Source organism: Triticum aestivum, chromosome 2B, assembly GCF_018294505.1.
Source record: "Triticum aestivum cultivar Chinese Spring chromosome 2B, IWGSC CS RefSeq v2.1, whole genome shotgun sequence".
Classification (NCBI taxonomy): domain Eukaryota; kingdom Viridiplantae; phylum Streptophyta; class Magnoliopsida; order Poales; family Poaceae; genus Triticum; species Triticum aestivum.
Genome location: NC_057798.1, coordinates 576,037,395 through 576,043,032, shown reverse-complemented (window position 1 = coordinate 576,043,032; position 5,638 = coordinate 576,037,395).

The window sequence follows — 5,638 nt, the reverse complement described above, 5'->3', positions numbered from 1 at the left end:
GTGAACATAGAAGCATACGACGGCACCATAGACCCAGGGGTCTGGATCAAGGATTTTATCCTGCATATTCACATGGCTCGTGGGGATGACCTCGACGCCATCAAATACCGTCCCCTCAAGTTGAAGGGACCAGCTCGCCACTGGTTGAAAAGCCTCCCCGAAAACTCAATTGGGAGTTGGGAGGAACTCGAAGACGCTTTCAGGGCCAATTTTCAAGGGACCTATGTCCGGCCTCCGGATGCAGACGATCTAAGTCACATAATCCAACAGCCTGGAGAGTCCGCCCGCAAGCTTTGGAATAGATTCCTCACTAAGAAGAATCAAATTGTCGATTGTTCGGATGCCGAAGCCTTAGCGGCATTCAAACACAGAATCCGTGACGAGTGGCTTGCCAGACACCTCGGCCAAGAAAAGTCAAGGACAATGGCAGCCTTAACAAGCCTTATGACCCGCTTTTGCGTGGGTGAAGATAGCTGGCTGGCCCGTAAAGGCACCAGCGACCCCACCACATCCGAAATAAGGGATGGCAACGGGAAGCCACGGCGTAATAAAAACAAACGCCAAAACAAGGAAGAGAACCCGGATAACACGACGGTCAACGCCGGATTCAAGGGCTCTCGACCTGATCAGCAAAAGAAGCCATTCAAAGGCAGTAAAGAGGGACCGTCCGGTCTGAACAGAGTCCTGGACAGACTATGCCAAATTCATGGCACCCCGGAGAAACCTGCAAACCACACCCATAGAGAGTGATGGGTCTTCAAGAAGGCCAGCAAATTAAATGCCGAACACAAGGGGAGGGACACACCAAGCGAAGACAAGGATGAACCTCGCCAGCCGAACACTGGGGGACAAAAAAAATTCCCGCCAGAGGATAAAACAGTAAACATGATCCACGCGACTCACACATCCACGAGAAGGCATGGACGTGCGCCCATAGACGCGCACGATGTAGAGCCCATCATACCTACATCTCATTACTGGATGTCTCGTCCGATCACTTTCGACCACATGGACGGCCGAACTAGTATTCGGCACGGAGGATCACAGGCCTTGGTGCTTGACCCAATAACCGACGGATACCGTGTCACCCATGTCCTCATGGATGGCGGCAGTAGTCTCAATTTAATATACGAGGACACTGTCCGCAGAATGGGGATAAACCCATCCAGAATTAGACAAAGCAACACCACCTTTGAAGGGGTGATACCAGGCGTTGAGGCCTATGGCAGGGGCTCAGTCGCGCTGGAAGTAATATTCGGCCCCCCAGGCAACTCCAGAAGCGAAGAACTCCACTTCACCATCGCACCTCTCCAAAGCGGCTATCATGCATTGCTTGGGAGAATGGCCTTCGCCCGCTTAAACGCATTGCCGCACTATGGCTACCTTACACTCAAGATGCTCGGTCCCCGTGGCGTCATCACCATTAGCGGAATAGCGGAGCGCTCTTGGCGCGCAGAGGAACACGTGACGGCCCTAGCAGCCGGACTATAAGCGGCCTCCAATATCAGAAAACATGACTGGTCATTACAACCACAGACACGGTTAGACGAGTCCGGTAGCCCCGATAAAATTCATACAGGGCACCGTATATGTAAGCCCATAATGGAAACCAGGGGCTGTATATATTTAATACAGCCCCACACATGGCTCGACCTTATTGGCAGGCCAACATGTTACACTTTTATTATTAATCGCATACTTACGTTGCACTCTCCTACGAGTTTTTCTTTTTTTTACAGACAACGTTCGGGCGAGACCCTTCCAGTTTTTTTTACACAATGGAGACAAAGGCGCAGACGTGCAGCAGGGCCCCGTTCAACAGGTTTCTTTTTAGATTAAGCCCCTGTGTAAACCTTTTCTATTGCCTCTTGTTGTTTAACCATCCCATGGGTTCTATACCCACAGAGGATACTGCCGTTATTGGCATTTGGCCACGGCAGACTAAATTGCACGTACCTAGGAATTAAGGGCTTATAATAGGCTCTTGTCAAGCCTCTTTTACTTTACAAAGACCGAATACCCTCGGGAGTGTTCGACGTCACGAGTTTGGCCGTATATGCATCAGCTCCAAATCATGTCTTTGGTCAAATGTTGGGTTTTCCCGGCTCCTGGGTTTGCCCTTCATACCCTTGAAGATCGCGATGGGAAGCGTTGCAAGAACGCGGTTGGTGGAGTCGTTCACTAAGCAATTCAGATCGCGGCCGAATCCGACCTAAGCACCGAACAACGTGCCTCCACGTTCAACACACGTACAGCCCGGGGACGTCTCCTCCTTCTTGATCCAGTAAAGGGAGAGGAGAAGTTGAGGGAGAGCTCCGGCAGCATGACGGCGTGGTGGTGGAGCTTGCAGTTCTCCGGCAGAGCTTCGCCAAGCACTACTACTACGGAGGAGGTGTTGGGGAGGAGAGGGCTGCGCCAGGGGAAGGGTGAAGCTCCCATGCGCCTACCCACTATATATAGGGGTGGAGGGGCTGGTTTCTTGCCCTCCAAGTCCATTGGGACATTGGCAAAGGTGGGAGGTTCCTTCCCCATCGATTGTTATCCCCCCTTTTTAGGGATCTTGATCTTATCCCTTAGGGATATGATCTTATTCCTTCTAAGGGGGGATCTTGGTGCGCCTTGACCAGGGGTGTGGGGCCTTGCCCCCACTACCCACGTTCATGTGGGTCCCCCCATGCAGGTGGGCCCCACTCCGGAACCTTCTAGAACCTTCCCGGTACAATACCGAAAAATCCCGAATATTTTCCGGTGGCCAAAATAGGACTTCCCATATATAAATCTTTACCTCCGGATCATTTCGGAACTCCTCGTGACGTCCGAGATCTCATCCGGGACTCCGATCAACATTCGGTAACTGCATACTAATTCCCATAACAACTCTACTGTCACTGAACCTTAAGCATGTAGACCCTACGGGTTCGGGAATCATGCAGACATGACCGAGACAGCTCTCTGGACAATAACCAACAGCGGGATCTGGATACCCATTGTCACGCCCAATATGCGACCCTATCCAAAAGGAACTCGAAGGTCCCACCAAGGATAGACCCGCATATTAAAACGCTTTTGCAAGGTGGATATCGTTACATCAACATTACATAATAGATGGGGATACATACATAAGGCATACAATGCCACATGAATACAACATCACAATACATCAGAGCATCATCCGACTACGGATGAAACACAAACAGAAACTCAAACGACATCCACCCTGCTAGCCCAGGCTGCCGACCTGGAACCTATCCCCTGATCGAAGAAGAAGCAGAAGAAGAACTCCAATACAAGCAAACATCGCTCTCGCGTCATGATCATCGCATAACTTGTACCTGCAAGTGTTGTTGTAGTAATCTGTGAGCCACGAGGACTCAGCAATCCCATTACCATGGGTATCAAGACTAGCAAAGCTTAAAGGAAAGGAAGGGGTAAGGTGGTGAGGCTGCAGCAGTGACTAAGCATATATGTTGGCTAACATACGCAAACAAGAGCGAGAAGAGAGCAAGCGAAACGGTCGTGAAGCTAGCAATGATCAAGAAGTGATCCTGAACTCCTACTTACGTCAAACATAACCCAGAAACCGTGTTCACTTCCTGGACTCTACCGAAAAGAGACCATCACGGCTACACACGCGGTTGATGCGTTTTAATTCGGATCTGGTGTCAAGTTATCTACAACCGGACATTAACAAATTCCCATCTGCCTATAACTGCAGGCACAGCTTTCGAAGGATTATACCCTGCAGGGGTGTCCCAACTTAGCCCATGACAAGCTCTCGCGATCAACGAAGGAATAGACCTTCTCCCAGGAAGACCCGATCGACTCGGAATCCCGGTTTACAAGACATTTCGGCAATGGTAAAACAAGACCAGCAAGACCGCCCGATGCGCCGACAATCCCGATAGGAGCTGCACATATCTCGTTCTCAGGGCAACACCGGATGAGCAATCCGTACAACTAAAACCAGACCTCAAGTTTCCCTGAGGGGGCGCTGCAAAGGGCTCTAGTTCGGACCAACACTTAGACAAGCACTGGCCCGGGGGGGCTGTAATAAAGATGACCCTTGGGTTAATTACTCCCAAAGGAAATATAGGTGGTGGTGAGGCAAATGGTAAAACCAAAGTTGGGCCTTGCTGGAGGAGTTTTATTCAAAGCGAACTGTCAAGGGGGTCCCATAAATCACCCGACCGCGTAAGGAACGCAAAATCCGGGAACATAACATCGGTATGACGGAAACTAGGGCGGCAAGAGTGGAACAAAACACCAGGCATAAGGCTGAGCCTTCCACCCTTTACCAAATATATAGATGCATTAATAATATAAGAGGTATTGTGATATCCCAATCAAAATCCTGTCCACCATGGAGAAATCTTCAACTTCACCTGCAACTAACAACGCTATAAGAGGGGCTGAGCAAAGCGGTAACATAGCCAAGCAATGGTTTGCATAGGAAAGGTGTCAAAGGTTAGAGGTTCATGGCAATTTGGGATGGCTTGATAAACAGGTGATAGGTAGCGCAGCAAAGCGATAGAACGAAGCAACTAGCATAGCAATGATAGTAGTGAGATCTAGGGTAGCGGTCATCTTGCCTGAAATCCCGCTAGGAAGAAGAACAAGTCCATGAAGAAGACGAATGGGAGCAGTCGAACGAATCCTCACAATCGCAACATTACCGGAACTAAGAAGCAACACCGGAAAGAAACAAACAACATGGTAAACACACAAGCATAATCATGGCAAGATGCACAATCAAGTATGATGCATGTCCGGTTTAAAGAGGCATGGCATGGCAAACTGCAACACACAATACTACAAATTAAGTGGAGCTCAATAGGCAACGAGTTGCATATTGACAAAACACCACATCAAATATTTAGTTCTCTCTCGTTTAAGCTACCAAACAATATTAAATGTTATTAAACATGGCAAGGGGTGAAGCACGAGAAAAACTACCTATCTAGACAAGTTTAAATGAGGCCGGAACAACAAACAACAATTCCGGAAAATCCCCATGTGCATATTTTAGATTTGGTCCTGTTCTGCCCTAAACACAATTTTAGAGTTGTTAAACAGGAAAATAAAGTGCACCATGTTAAACTAGGCATTTTTCCATCCCATTTACATATAAAGTTTAATTAATTCCGAGCTACGGTTATTTAGTTATGAAATAAATCATTTTAACATGGCATCTTAGCAAATTTAAATAAACAGCATGTTAAACATTTTTAACATGGATGAAAATGTCTTATTATTAATCTACACAATTTTCTGATCATTTTACATATTTAAATTATTTTAATCCGATGCACAGTTTGTGAGATATTAAATGCATGAATATCAGGGGGTTTTCTGTAAAACTGTTAATTCTATGGATAATGCTAAAATCGCTGGACAGGGAAAAAAATAGCAACGGGCTGAAACTGGCTGGGCCAATAGTGCACAGGGGAGGGGCTGGAGGGGCGCTCACCCATGGGCTCTTGGCCCGGCTGGAGAGGAGGAGGCCCAAGCGGGGGGGCGCGCTGGCCTGGAGGGAGTTGGGTCGTGGCCCACGGGGCCGAGGTCAACGCGCAGGGGAGCGAGCGGCTCCTCTGCTCGCTCCCGAGCTAGGTCATGGTGGCGACGGCGGTAGAAGACGACG